The 16,039-nt window shown below is 41.2% G+C and overlaps 1 protein-coding gene across 1 annotated transcript in view; it reads right to left on the reverse strand.

The window, feature by feature from the left end:
• Positions 1-12,049, reverse strand: part of CDH5 (cadherin 5) — a 31,564-nt gene extending 19,515 nt beyond the window's left edge. Inside the window, exon 1 of the mRNA XM_057396602.1 lies at positions 11,829-12,049. The gene's annotated coding sequence lies outside the window, so the exon portion shown is untranslated. The remainder of the gene's footprint in view (positions 1-11,828) is intronic.
• Between the last annotated feature and the right edge of the window lie 3,990 nt (positions 12,050-16,039).

Genomic DNA, 16,039 nt, shown 5'->3' on the forward strand with positions numbered 1-16,039 from the left:
CTTGTGGTTTCTCAGTGTTTATCGTATTTCTTAGTAAAGCTGCCTTGTAACACGTCCTCAACAATGTATAATGAGTCATTTTAAAATAGGCCTTTCCTGAGAACACTGTGATGCTTTTTCTTTTCCAGATTATTGAGCTGATTTAAATGTGCCAAGTGCCTGACTACCTGGTATTACATTTCTGATTGTCCTTATGTCGATTTTATGCATCTGCAAAGTGGTTTTCACTGATGACTGGAGTCTGGAGTGCAAATGCCTACCTGAAAACTGATTATAAAATGACTTTTTATATGCATGATAGTACCTTTGAGTAAATAGCCACTTTGATGACTAAACAATCTTGAGAGCAAATGCCTATCTGAAAACTGATTATGAAATGACATTTTACACTTGTCTTAGTACCTTTGAGTGAATAGGCACTTCAGCAGTATCTCAACTGAACCTCCTACTTTGAAAAGAAACCCACCTGTCACTCACTGTTGTGAGAGCACTCTCAGATGCATTTGGTGCTGTTCAGTTCTTGGTGTTGATAATGCAACACCATATATCAATATAGTTGAGGAGATTAATCAGCACTTGAGTTTTTAGCTCTTCATATTTTTTTTTGCAGAGAAAAAAAGGATAGTTCTATTCTGAAAGTTCTTTGTGGTTTCAGCTCCAAGTTTCTGGTAGGTCTGGGGAAAATGTATTATAGAATGGTTTGGGTTGGAAGGACCTTAAAGTTCCAACCCCCTGCCACAGGCAGGGACACCTTTCACTGGGGCAGGTTGCTCCAAGCCCCGTCCAGCCTGGCCTTGAACGCTGTCAGGGATGGGGCAGCCACAGCTTCCTTGGGCAACCTGTGCCAGCGCCTCAGCACCCTCACAGGGAAGAGCTTCTGCCTCAGATCTAATCTAAATCTCTGCCTGTTTAAAGCCATTCTCCCTTCTCTTGTAGCTACATGCCCTTGTAAAAATCCCCCTCCTGATTTCTTACAGGACCCTTTAGGTATTGGAAGACTGTTACAAGGTCTCCCAGCTCTCTCGGCCTGTCTTCATTGGAGAGGTGCTGCAGCCCTCAGATTAATGATTCTTTTCCTCTGTCCAGCTCACCAGAAAATTCTCTACTGCATGATACAAAACACATCTTTGACTCATGAGTAGATGGAGGAATGAGCTCTGACATGCCTCTTCCAGAAATGAAGAAATTCGGTTAAAAAAGATTTATAAATACTCACTATGTATATGCTAAAGATTTACTGCCTGGTGGACAGTAGGCAGCCAAATTGGTCTCCCAGTCTTTCTGTTACCCCAGATACAGAGCTGGCTAAAAATGGGGGAGGCAAGCACTGGTTTGGCTTATTTTTTGTCTTTATTTTTTGTCTCTTTTTTTGAGGAAACAAAGCCCTCTCCAAGCTAATGTGTGAGAGCTTGTGCTCTGAAGGCAAGTGAGCAGCAATAATGAAATCTACCTGAATGTCCTCCCAGAGTTTCCTGACACCCCTGCTTGCATTTAGCAAGTGCCTTGCTGACTCCAGGATTAAAGTCCTGCAGTGAATAGTGAGAGAAGGGCATATGAAAAGGCTGAGTGTGAACTGAAAATAAGAAATGTGTCTAAGCAGACATCTGCTGTAAGCAGAATGATTTTTGAGAAATGGGCAAGGAAGAAAGTTGTAAAAGGTCACAAAGATCTCCTTTGTTCCTTGCCAAGAATCTTTTATGGCAAAGGGATTTATAGATTTGCAGTTTGATTCACATCACAGGTATGAAAGAGCAGCAGGATGAGTCAGGTGCAGGATCTGAGCTTGCATCAGTAAATTGTCCTGACTTGCTGTTGGTTTTCTTACATCTGTGATGTGCCTGGTAGTACTTTAGGTCTGTAGACAAATGAAAATAAACATATTTGTGTGGGTGGGGAAAGACTGGCCTGCTAATTTCAACCTATGACCAGTGCAGTACTACAGGTGCACTCAGCCACCACAGTGGGCCAGAACTGGAAGCCTTTCATGGATGATGATAGTTTAACTGCATCTGGTGATCTGAAACTTTCTGTTTGTGGAACTGAATCCCATACAAGATGTAATAAAACATGTGACTGTATTTCTGTGTACCCGTACAGTGTGTACAACAGTGAGTAACTTGCACATAGGTCGGACAGAAGATAGGGGTGTTTTTCTATGTGGCATGTCAAAAATCTCACAGAGTGAAGTTATCCAACCAAGAGGGACTGCTTCTGTGTTTCATGTGCACAAGCTATGATTCCTATTCCAATTTTTAGTTAAATAATATTTCTATTGATCTGGTATTTTATCTGAGTTTCTTACTTACAAATGTGATAACTGAGAAGCAAATTAAATACATGGTTTAGTTAATGGACTTCTTAAGGAAGCATTAGTGTTGGACTAGATTAATAATTCTTGAATCACTTCTGTTGTTGAAATGACAGTGCACTGTTTAAGTGAGGGTTGTTTGCTGTGGTGAGGATGAATCACATGGCAAAGGTAAAAGAATACTTTGGAATCATAAAAAATGGGTGATGAGAGCACTGGCCTTCTCTTTATATCATATCAGTTATGCAAGCTAATTGTTTTTTTTCTTGTGGATGACTGTTTTCCTTCCATATGAGCATCCTGGTATGTCTAGCACGTAATCTACCAGTTTTAGTAATACTGCTGGTCTTCTACCCCACCCTGGAGAGAAATACATGTGAAGGTTTATGAGAGCCACACCAAATCATTAGGTGAGATTTAAGAATCTTCCTCATTTCACACTTTCAGCATGCAGATCATGTATGGTGCCAGGTGCAGAATCAATATCTTTACTTGTTTTTCATGATAATGGTATTTGTCATCACAGAGACTGTAGAGATACTTGAGAGATGATGATAACCAATTTGAAAATGAACAGATGCAGTAGGTGAAGCACTGAAATATGTATGTTCTGGTGCTGCTTAAGAGTTCTTACTTGGGCCTTGCTACTATGGTGATATAATGCTTTACTACAGAACCTTTTCCTGAAGTGACCCCAGAATTGGTTAGAGTACTTTAAAGAAGCAAGTGGTATTGTACAATCTTTTCTTGCATAAAGCCTTTTTTACTTCACATACAAATATGTAAGTATAAAGTATAACAAGGGATAAGATGTGCTGAAGCAGAGTGTTCAATATAAGCGCAGCCACTAAAATATTTTGAAGCTCATTTGTACTAAATTATTAAGCAGTTTATGACACTTTTTCATAACAGATAAATATATTAACATAAACAGAAGATTTGCCTTACTCTAAATTGTTGACAGCATGCAGAGCGCTGAGTTTAGGGTCATGAGCTACTCTCTTACAGTTCTTCAGAGCTTCTGAGCTTTGGGAGCGTGTGTATGAGGGCTGAATGACTCCTGAGGAGCAGGGTTATTCTGGTGTTCAGTGAGAATGCTCAAACCCACAAGCAGAGTTTGGGAATTAGTACAGAGAATATTGCACCTTATCATCTTCGTGTCGTACAGATTCTGTGTTCTGTTGTTTTAGAGGGCTCATTTTTTAAAATCAGGAAGCTCACAGTACCTATGTCTACTGTGATTCATTTGCTTTGCAGATGTTGCAGGGGTGAAACTAACAATTAAATGACAGAAAATTTGTTCTTGGCCACACGTCTTTTGATGACAGTTGCCAAATGCTGTGAAATCTGAGCCATTTTGGGGGATTAACTTTCCATTAAGTACTTCCCTTCTGTTCTGAAATGAGCTAATAAAGTGGGAGGGATTAACCCTGCATATGCATACTTTGGAACTGCAAAACATTCCCCTGTGAATTCTTTGTCCAAAATATAAAAGCAAAGAGGAAACTATCTCCCATCCAGATTAATTAATGATAAAGACAGATGCTGAAAATAGTGATGAAGTGCCAGGGTTACAGACAGGCAAAGAACTTGTTTTCTTCCTTGTATGCAAAAAGTAGTTTCAGGGATGATCTTGCAGTCAGGTGTACTCTTCCTGCGAATGACTGAGGCTCTGCTGGTCTCAGTGACACATTTACAGGACTGTAGATCCAGCTTCTTTTTTGCTTGCTTTGAGCCAGTTTCCTCTTGCTTAGCCCAGACTAAAGTGGCTCTGGTAGGAGAGACAGAGGTGCAGGTGTCTCAACACTGAGCCTGCCTCATCCCCAGCGCTTTTCACACCCAGATGATGATGTTTAATTTTTTGGGAGCAACGGAAGTTTGGGTGAGAAGGAGACAAGGGAATCCTCCAAAAATTATTTGGCTCATCCCAGTGCAGAACTGGAACAGTTTGGTTATATTGAAGGTGTTAGTGATCACTAAAAAGATTTCTCTAGCATCTCTAACCGTAAGCTTTGTTTCCTACAGTAAACAGTGTGCCCATTTCAGAATTGAGCTGTTTTCATACGACCCCCTGGTTAGTTCTGCCAAATCTGCCACTGAATGTTTAAGAGTTTGGCCAAGCTGAAGCAAAATAAGGTACACTATGAGAATAACATATTATAGAGCTTTTTGCACTTTCCTTTTGTTTCCAGATAAAGCCTTAGTACCAGTGAGGCTTCCTAGCACAGAGCTCCAACTGAGAGGCTTTGATTAAGGAAAAGTCCCCATCCTTTGAGAAACTGTGTGCAATAAATACAAATTATTTTTTTAAAGTATATTTTAGCTGTGTTTACAGCAGATTTTCTTGACATTTTCCTTCAGCCAAAGCTCAAGAGCAATAGTATCTGTCTCGAACACAAGCATCGTGCACGGGTCACGGTAATTGGTGTTTATGTGCTAACAGTAATCTGAAGCAGAGAAGCCCTGTTTAGCTGGCTATGTGTTTTGATCCGTTTGTCCAGGTTGTTCTACTGGGTAACTGAATCCATTAGTATTTCCTTTAAAAATTAATTTTGTGGCAGATAAAGAAAGCATGTACAGAAATATAAATCTCTTGTTTTCCAGCTGGGCAAGAGGCTAAAAACCCTGGGTGTGTCTGTGTGTGTTTTGTTTGGTAATTAGCATTCAGTATTTTTCTCCCTTTTAAAAATGTCTAATTCAAATGTCAGTTCATTCTTATCTGTTTCCTGCCCCTATTCAACTAGACTTCCAGACCAGGCTTAATTAACTTCAAGACCTTTTCTGCTTACCTCTATAGTTCAGTCTTTTCCTGGAACATTTCCATTGTTATAATAACCATGTGTTGTGAGATGATACAAATGATATTATTACTGCTCTTATGAATTTACAATGAGCCTTTCAATATTTTTATTTACAGCTTAGCTTCTGTCTGGAAAATCCCACCTTCAAATCAAAATAAAACTAGGGAAGCAAATTTCAAGCTTACAGTGCTCAGAAAGAGAATCTGGAGGGCCTGAAACTTTGGGCCTCAGACATAGGGAAGCTTAAAAAGATGAGGAAATCATAGAATCATTGAATAGTTAGGGTTGGAAAGGACCTTAAGATCATCTAGTTCCACTCCACACTCCCCCCCCCCGATGGGCAGGGACACCTGACATGAAACCATGTCACCCAAGGCCTCATCCAACCTGATCCTGCCAGGGATGGAGCATTCACAACCTCCCTGGGCAACCCATTCCAGTGCCTCACCAACCTCACAGTAGAGAACTTCTTCCTTATATCCAATCTAAACTTCCCCTCTTTAAGTTTTAACCCGTTACCCCTTGTCCTATCACTAAAGTCCCTAATGAAGAGTCCCTCCCCAGCATCCCTATAGGCCCCCTTCAGATACTGGAAGGCTGCTATGAGGTCTCCACGCAGCCTTCTCTTCTCCAGGCTGAACAGCCCCAACTTCCTCAGCCTGTCTTCATACGGGAGGTGCTCCAGCCCCTTGATCATCCTCGTGGCCTCCTCTGGACTTGTTCCAAGAGTTCCATGTCCTTTTTATGCTGAGGACACCAGAACTGCACACAATACTCCAGGTGAGGTCTCACAAGAGCAGAGTAGAGGGGCAGGATCCCCTCCTTCAACCTGCTGGTCACGCTCCTTTCGATGCAGCCCAGGATACGGTTGGCTTTCTGGGCTGCAAGCTCACACTGCCAGCTCATGTTCATTTTCTCATTGACCAACACCCCCAAATCCTTCTCTGCAGGGCTGCTCTGAATCTCTTCTCTGCCCAACCTGTAGCTGTGCCTGGGATTGCTCCAACCCAGGTGTAGGACTTGCACTTGGCATGGTTAAACTTCATGAGGTTGGCATCAGCCCACCTCACAAGCGTGTCAAGGTCCCTCTGGATGGCATTCCTTTTTGTGGTTTTTTTTTAGAGCTAGACTTTTTTCCGTATGGATTTGTTTCCATGTTGGAGCTATTGTGATTTAACAGAGTTTTCTTCCCTCATCTATGCACTGACTTAAGTAAGACATTAGTCTGATGCATTTTGCTACCCCAGTCCTGAGGCAACTAGGGAACCTGCATGCAAGGAGAGCTTGCTTCATGAAGCAGATTGCTGCCATTGTGGGTGATAGTTCAACATGTAAGTCATGACTGCAGAAGTGACTCTGTTTCAAGGCATGCCATGTGTCTGTTTATGTGTGGTAAGAAGCCCTTGTGAAAGTGATGGGACACTGGGCACATTCCAGCTGGCTGACCAGGGGACATTTCTGCTCACAGGTCTTCTCAAGCCAGTGCCAGGATCTGGGCTGGTGGCTGCCCGGGGATCAGCCTGTGCCACCCTGGGAGCTGGCAGCTTTAAAGTAACCTGGCTGTCTGGGGAGTTCTTGTTCACAGCAGTGCTGCACTTGATGGTTTGCTGCCTGAATCCATAGCACAGCTGGAGGTATTTCTTAATCTGAGGTTGGATCTCTCCTTAGTGGCTGCGTAAACGGAACGTTTATTCCTCACCAACTCACAGCCACTGAAAACCCTTTTCTTGTGCGAATGAACCCTTTCTCTTCATTTAAAGAAGCCAAAAATCAAGCCCTATAAGGCAGGTAATCCAGTTCACCATTTCACAGCAGGAAAATGACTCTACATATTCCAGAGAGAAATATGCAGCTTTCTTCCTGTTTGAAACTCAAGTCATCTCCAAGTGCAGTTACTGGAGAACTCAGTATCTGTTCTAATCCGAAACTCTCACCAGGGCTGCTGCTGACAAATCTAGTGTACAAAGCAAATGTATTCATTAAATGGTGCTACAAACGATAGCGCTCTGAGGTAGCTTTGTCACTGTCAAACTCACACTGCTGTCTTTGTAAGATGAATCCATTACAAAAAACATTCCTGCTTTTTGTGCTCTCTGCTTTCTGCTCTCACTTTTTAATTTTGGTGCTGGATATATGTTTTAGGTGGAGTGCATTGATAATGTAGATGATACTAAAATGTCCATAGTGTGACAATATTTATTTTTTTTTTATAACAGCCTAACAGTTTAGTAACAGCCTAAAATCCTAAATCAACAGCAAATAGATAATATATACTACTTCATTGTAACTCTGGACTCATAGATTAGATGGTGAAAAGTCTGATGTTTCATTAGTAATATTAATTGGTTGGCCTAACCATAACATGAGTAAACCAGCTCTCTTGTGAACAGATCATATGTATCTATATCTGAAAGATAATGGTAATAAAATCCAGTAAGATAATGTAAATCTCTGAATTCAGGTCTAGGACTGGACGTAGTGGGGGAATATCCCACAAAAAGAATGGAGAAGCTAATCTAAAGCTATGTGCTATTGGAGATCCTGCCAGTGAAGCTGAACCTGTGACAGGAACAGTTCCCATCAATGGCAGGATTTCCTATCATTTGCAGGAGAGCAGCATTAGGCCCTTAGTCTTCCCAAGCAGTGTGCTGTAAGGTAGAATTTGTACTTCTAGAGGATTTCCAGGACACAAATTCATAGCAGATAGCATCATAAAAGGAAGGGGAAAAGGAAGACTAATCCTACCAACACATCGCTTGGAAATGTGGACAAAGGCAGGAGAAGGAATCCTTCAGGCATACTGTGGAAGTTGAATTTCCCTTTATATTGTCATACACAATAAGGACAAGGTCCTGTGTGTGCTGCAGATAACCTACCTTGTGTGCTACGAACTTTGCCAGGTGTCAGGAGGACCATTCCAGATGTTGCTGGTGGGCTTGGGGAGTGAGGAGGATTCAGGGAAATGAGTGACTTCAGTGAGGGCAAAGCCAGGTAGGCTACTGCTAATTTGTGGAGACTGATAGCAGACTTTTTGAAAGAATGTGTTACACAAACAGGAGGCTCTTTCTCCTAAAGTTTTGGGAGAGGACGGTGGTGAGATCCCACAGGAACATGAAGGTTCTGATGATACCTAGGGTAGGGCAAGAGAACTGGCCTCTTTGGATATTGAAGATTTTAAAACATTTCTGCTTTTGGTCTACCTCTGTCTATGGTGGTGCTCTGTAACTCCTTACATTTCAGGTAACAGAAGAATACTCCTTCCCCTCCACTGGTCTTTTGGAAAGGCCCCATCCACCTGTGTGTCTCTCTTTTATTGACTGTAAATCTTTACTTGAATATACTCAGAGTACCATAACTGAAGTGTAGGCAGTGTGAACACCTGCAATGAATAGGTAAGTTTCTCCTCTGTGCTTCCCCTGTCTTTGCACAGCTTGGAAGATGCATCCCTTGAACTGTTCCACTTCTGTGAACATCTGTGGGCTTTAACAAGCACCTAGGAGGGCTGGGCCCTGTATCTTTTGCCTGCCCGACAGATGTGTATAGCAACATATGTACAAAAGAGACTCACGGCACAGATAACCTCTCAGAAGTATGTTACAGGACAACTTAAGATATTCAGCAAGATCTTAAGATTCACAGTGTGGTTAATTCCATGCTTATTGACAAATTTGAAATTTATATCAAGATGAGTGAAGATCAGGTTGTCATTGAATGAAAGGGCTAATTTGTATTGTTGCACTGAAGAAATATAAACAGGTTAAACAGGCTAAACTTTGAGGGATTTTTGATTTTTTTTTTTTTTTTTCTGTTTCAAGACCAAACTGATTGCAGAGTTGAGGAATTAAGTGGTAGATGCATTGGTAAATCCTGTTGGTGGGATTCCTGGGGCCCTGTACCTGGGCACTAGAGCAGGGTGATGGTAAGTTCCTTGGCAGCAGAAATGGTGGCTCCTGATCATGGCACTAGAGTGCTGTCTGCTCTCTGTGTTTGCAGTGGACGTACACCTGCATAAGCCCTTCAAATGGAGCAGGATGCTGAACTAAATTCCCCACATGGATCAAGAAAATTAATTATGGATCAAACTAGTATCAAGCTCTGGATGTCCTAAGGGCTGTTCTACTTCAAATTCTCACCTGCTTTTCTCCATGTGTGGGGAATTATTTCACCTTAATGATTGTGAGCTGGGCTTCTCTCTGTCTTAGCAAGTCTCCAGTTTACACAGAAAAATCACTGTCTGCTTTGTTCTAGGTTAGAAGGCAAACCAGTCCTGTGAGGGCTAAACCATGAGGGATTTTTGGTTTGTAAACCCACAAGGATAAAAAAGGGGAAGACATTTGTTTTTTATAAAATTACACCAGAATATTTTCATGGCCAACAAATTTCTCCCAAAGACAGAGAACCTCATGTTTTCTTCTTAGCACTAACATCTGAACCTCTGAATTAAACTTCTAGAACCTGAGCAAGACGTGGAATTACAAATACATGGCAAAAATAATGGCAAAGATTCCTCACAGAAAGCTCAGCTGCTTGAAATAATCAGTTATGTCTATTCTGTGACGTAACTTCTTTTTTTTAGAAAATAGAAAGCATTAGCTGGCCTGATTGAAGCCTGTAGTTCTGTAGACATGTACCCTAACAAGAAAAAAGAGTTTTTCAAAATGCTTTTCTATTTTCCATTTGTAATATTAATGGAATTAATTGATTTATGTGTGCACAGTGAAGTCCTTTGTACCATAAATGCTATAAATCAGAGGAGCTTCTAAACCTTTCCCAGTGATTTTTACCTATATCCTGTTTTCAGTTCTGCTTCCCCCAACACAGAGGCAGGATGTGAAACAAACCTGGCAACAAACCTGTTGTCCACTGTTTGGGTGGAACTTTCTCTGCCTAAGCTGCCTCTTCAGCACTGAGCCCTGCACCTAGTGCTCTGCAAGCTGCAGGTTGCTGATGGAAGTGTAGCTATGTCATGTCATAATTTCAGTGTCAGCATGTGTTTTAAAATGTTTAAGTGACAATTTTATGATCTTATGTTAAAGAGCAAAGCTTTGGCAAATTCTTCTTGTTGCAATACAACCATAGCACTTGGAAAAACAAAGCCCAGGTTTGTGGGCAGAGCAGGGATGATTTGTTAATTGAGTTTATCTTTTGATTTCAAATTGTTTTAGTGTTTGTAACTTCACATTCTTCTCTCTAGTATACTGAACTATTCCAGGGCTTTCATATGCTAAATCAATTCCTTGTCCTTTTCTCCTGTTGATCACCCTTTATTTAGGATAAAAAATAACTCCTGGAGATAACTGCAGATAAATCACAAGTCAGCATTTCTGTGATTTGTTTCTGGTGTATTGGTTGTTGTTACAAGGCACAAATTAGCCTAAGATGAGAAGCTTTTATAAATCACTGGAGTATCCTTGCTTTTGTCTAATATTTTTTTTCTTACATGAACATCTATAATACTGTATGCTTTTACAAATGCTGATGTAATGATTTATATAATGGAGGCAGGGACACGCTGAATAACTATGCCTTTGTTAACTGCAGTATCAACCAACTGCTAATGTTTTTGATAGCTCAGAATGGAACAGATTTTCTCACAGAAATTCATCTTCTTCTGTATCTTTTTTTCTTTCATTTCTTTCCTTCCTTTATCTCTTTACAGCCTGACAAGAGCACAGTAAGGTGCTGTGCACACTGACAGTCCCAGTATTACAGAATATAGTTCTTACAGGAAAAGCAGTATCAGTTCATCTCTTATGCATAAATGCCTTGTCTCTGCAAGCCATACAGCAAACTTATTAGCTCAGGGTCTTGCTACACTATCCTTAGTGGTATCTTTACACTATCTTTTTACACCAACTTTTTTGTACCAAGTCCCTGCTCATAAAATGTTGTCAGAAAAAATTATTCTTTTTGGACCACTGAAGTCAAGAAACTTCTAAAATAAGAATTTCTGGTCCTTTAGAACAGGGGCTATAAAACCTGGTAGTCCGGAGTTAGGGTACTAAAGTACCTGGGGCACTTAAACTTGAAATTTAGGAGACCAAGTCACTGATGTGTTTATGTAACCTTTCCTCTAAGCCTTTAACAAATCTATTAGCTTGAGAAATATGCCCAAGTTGGCTAGTTTACATGGCCTTTACCTCCTCTGGATATTGGTCATGTCAAAGCCATAGCACCTTAAACACAGATAGCAAGTCAGCCCCCACTTTGATAAAGCATTCTGCACTGGGTCATAGCACAGCATACACCTTCTCAGCCAAAGCGGTACTAAGCCTGTAACTGTCCACACTGCAAGTGAAGTCCTCTCCTTAAGGGTTACAGGTGCAATTTGCAGTATCATTTCTGTCCATTTTCCCTTATGAATAAGCATCAGCAACATGATCTAAACATTACAAAACAGAATAAAAAAAGAAAAAAAAAGCATATAAAATGTCTCTTATTTTAAACAATCTAGGAATATTGTGATATAGCCCAAGAAAGACAGAGATTTTCCTCCTCCAGTGTCATTTGTAAACAGATCTGCTGTTATCCGCACTTTATTTGGTTCAAGTGCCATCTTTGTTAGGCCCAGAGTGTTCTGTGGATATATATATAAACTTCATAGCCTGTCTGGTAATATTTCTTAAATAATTTAAGACATTGGAAGAGATTTTTGGAGTTAAAAAACCTTTGAAATGAACTTCATACCCAAAGAACAGCAAATACCATTTGTCCCTTACCTGAGTCAGAGTTGGTGGAGCTTGAATTTGTTCCTAAATCAGGCAAACTAAAATCAGCAGTATCCCAAAATGTTAAGCAGTGTACAGAAAATGAAGATCAAACAGAAAAATACACTTCTCTTTTTGTTAAGCAATACTGGGAGTGTTCAGCTCTCCAGTCTCTAAGGTTTTCCAGCTGGCAGTCAGCCTTTTCCCGTCCTGCATCCCAGCATCCTGTTATTGTTCCAAGTAATACAGTGAGAAGAGGGAGTGGAGGAAATAGATAAACTTTGCCTTATTATTGCTATACATACTGATTTGTTGCTGACTCTAATGAGCGAGCTGAATAAAAGGAAATAGGCCCTGAGTGTAACACAAAAGTTGGTATGTTATTTTTGTATATTTTGTATATTTGTAACAAGTTTTAGGAATTAGCTGGTACTTTGAATAGCGTCTGAGACTTGATCAGCACAGACTATGCCTGTTTTGCACAAATGGGATTTCCAAAGCAGTTTGGAGATGTCCTGTCTGTAAAGATTTTTATACCTGAAGGCAAAAAGCTAGTGCTGTCATGTGAATGAGAATGTGTTTCTTTAAAGCACTGTCAGTGCTGGGTGTAAAAATGGAATTTTACAGTATTTCTCACAAATAAAATGATGACCTTAGAGTACCCAAACTCTTTTGTGGGACTGTGATGCATTCCTCTGTGCTACCTGCCATTTTCTGACCCCTATCTAAAACTGAACACAAAGGTCTCTCTCTGGCATTGGACAGTACAAACGGAAGGGGATTTTTTATTTTTTTTTTTAGCTAAATAATGCAGAAGAAAATCTAAGAAGTGTCTGATCTAACTTAAAACTCACTTATAACCTGTTACAATAAGTGTAGGCAAATGTTCAATGTATCTTACTCAGGACTTTAAATAATGTTCCACAGTTAAATACTCTCTTGCACCTATTTGTCATTACAGTTCAGCACAGGTGAGGATATTAACGTCCTGGCTTGCTAGAAGGCTGAGGTTGGACGGATTGTTTCACATTTTTATGATGTATAGCAGCAAAGATGAGTGGGTTTTAAAAAAACTGCTACATTAATTATTCAGAAAAGTTAAGGAGCTAAGGAGGAGATGTTTCTCAGAGTCTTACATGAGGAGACCAACCAGAGTTAAGTTTTCTTACAAGAAAATTAGCTGTTCCTGTGTCATTGCTGAGAGGACAGCAGGGAGGATGTTGATAGGAGTTTTCCAGGGAAGTGTAGCTAATCTGGTCAGGATGCAGCTCAGAGATAATCTGGTACCCACAGCAGACAACGGTCCCAGATATGATTTACTTTTGCAAATGACTTCAACTGTATTTACAACCGTTGCAGAGCCTTTGATGTTCAGATCTGTGGACTTGGGAGTAGGCATGCTATTTAGCTAACCTAAACAAAGGATAAGGTTAAGGGAGCCCTTCATGTCCACTGTGGAGAAAAGGAAAAGAGAAAACCCCTGTGTTCTCTATATATGCCCTGACACAACAGGTCTAGACTACTAAGGTCTGTTTTGATGCCTGCTAAATAAGCTTAGATGCAGGATTTTTATCTATAATGCTCCTCAGGGAATGATCCCAAATGATCTCGTTTGGAAATGACAGGAAAAAATAGATGGTGGAAAATGCACCCATGTTGTGCTAAGCTCTTAGTAGCAGTCTGGGCAGGAGCTGTAAAAGGAAACTGCCTCATCATTGGACTGAAAGAAAGGAATCATGAACCCTTTTGAAAACACAATCCACAGGGACTGTAATGAGCAAGTGTGCAGGCAGGCTCAGGCACAAGAACCTTGATATGGAATTTGAGTTTGAAGAGCAAGTCTAATGCAGAGGTATGAAGGTGATAAAATATTTTTCCAGAAAGGTTTTTGATAAACAATCTTGATTTCAATTAAACTTGTTCACCCAAAGAATATCTGCTTTAATTGAAATGGCCTTGAAATAGAAACCATGAACAATACGATCTCTTCTCCTATTTAAAATAATTATGGAAATCATCACCTTTCATTCATTAATACTGCTGATTGTAAAAGCGGCTTAGCTTTCACCTCTAACTGGTTGTGTAAATGGGAAACTCATGTTTTGGAATAAAAGAGTTTCTCTGTTATGCCAGGTTTCAAATGAGAGTGATAGCATCCATCATCATTTTTGGTAAAGTTGGCAGTGCAAACACTCTCTTGCCTGTGCATTAATTTAATAAATAGACAGAACCAGATTCTGCAGTAGGTGATGCACAGGTAGTGTTGTGGGGCTGCTGGGGCAGGAGGGATGGGAGAGGTTTCCCTCTTTGAGCCTTGTCTTACACTCTGCCCTGACTGTGTGCTGTGATTCCTCACTCTGTGAGGAATGCAGTGCATCAGAGGTAGGGAGCTAGACAGAAGCAGGGTAATGGACCCCTTTCTTTCCTTCATACAGTATCTGTGTATGTGACATGATGCCCATCCTGATAATGCCTTTCCTAGGCATTCTCCCCATTAATGGATCAGATGTTGCCAGCTGAAACACTTGGTTGCAAGCTCCTGACTTCAGTGCTGTGGTGACCAAGGATAGTGTATCTGTGTCCCTGCACTCTGCAACTGTTTGACTTGTTCTGAAGTTGAATGTCTGCTAGTAAATTGTAAATCAGAAGAAGATTATAGATAAACTTTAAAAAGGGTTGAAATAATGTTGATTTTTCTGTCAAACAAGACTGAAACCTATTTTTTCCGCCTCTTATTGTTCTGCGAGTGCCTCAGGGGAGATAAAAAGTGAGATAGTCGCTTGAACTGCAAGCTATACACCAAATAACCATTGCAGGCATTGAAGAGATGTCATCCCAAAAGCTGCAGCACACAAATAGCTCTGTAATGATGGGATTCGTGTGACTAATCAGGTGCAGAAACAGTTTTATCTTGAGAGTAAGATTTTACAGTACTGGGGTGAAAAGAGAGGAGTGCAACAAAGAGTGGGTCACAGACTTGGTGTTTCTTTCAGGGTGATGTTGGACTGCCATTCACTTCCATGTCTTTCCTGATGCTGATTCATTTCATCCACGTGTAAACTTGCTGGAGAAGGGATGTGTCTGACTAGTGCTTTGTTCTGTGTCATGTGAGTCCAAGAATAAACAAGTTCCTGGAAGGGAAGCTACACTGGGTGTTTACTGGACATGAGATGACCCATATCTTAAATGCTTTCCTTGATGCTCCTCAATTTTCCTTTTATCTTGTGAAATTAAACTGCTAGCACTCCAGTGAAGTCATGCCATTGATGTTGGTGTCACGGAACTTCCCTGCCTCCCGCCAAGTTCCATCTCACAGGGGTGGGCAGAAGCTCTCTGCTGCTGTGCTTGGAGCATCTTCCAGCAATGCTCTGCTGGACCCCACTAAGGCAGACACATACACATGTACATGCACATGCTGTCTCACTGCTGCACAGCCATGGCTCCTCTTGGCCACGGTGTGCCAGCCCCAGCTGGTGGGCAGATTGCAGTTGGGGCTGGCCAGATCTCTCTGGCATATGGTTTCATGGAGTGGGAGAGAGTCTGTGACACCCTGCTATCGATGCTTGAGGTGCCAGCGCCAGGATTGAGATGTGCGAGGCGTGGGGTCCAGGCTCTGCTGCACCACACAGACTGCGTGTGAGATGCCACAGGCTTTTGTGACAGGGATCAGATGGACCCGAGTCTCATATTGCTGCCACCCTTTTCCCAAGGGCATGGGATTTCAGACTGGGGTTTTGTTTTGTTAAAGTAGTGCAAGAGAGAAGGGAAGGAGGTACATGTGCTTTCTGTAAAAGCTGTCTGTGGATCTGTCCGCTGGGCTGAGCATATCTGAGCGTTTGCCAAAAGGAGGGTGGAGAGAGCTGCTCTGAAATAATTCTTGCTGAGGGGTTGAAGTCTGGGAGCCAATGCACTAATGCCTTGTAAATTGGTTCAGTGACTTTTACACATTTATATCCACTCCCTTTATTATACCCCCTGACCTAGGCTGCCAAACACTGTGAAAATGCAGATGGTTTAAGTGTTTCACTGACAGTCCCCCATGTATTATTCCTGTTCTGCAGTCTGCATTGTGCCTCTTCTAGCTAGTGAGAGTATGTGTAAGAACTCCTAATGGCTTGGAAATTAGTCAGTATGGATTTTTTCCCCCAGCCTGTTGAAATGGAGCCATATGTGTGGAGGCAGCAGCAGCTAGTATTTTCCCTTATTTAAACACTGGAGGCCAT

The sequence above is a fragment of the Pezoporus wallicus genome, unplaced genomic scaffold (assembly GCF_028554395.1).
Source record: "Pezoporus wallicus isolate ANWC-B61680 ecotype Strahan unplaced genomic scaffold, APGP_CSIRO_Pwel_v1 contig_3820, whole genome shotgun sequence".
Lineage (NCBI taxonomy): Eukaryota > Metazoa > Chordata > Aves > Psittaciformes > Psittacidae > Pezoporus > Pezoporus wallicus.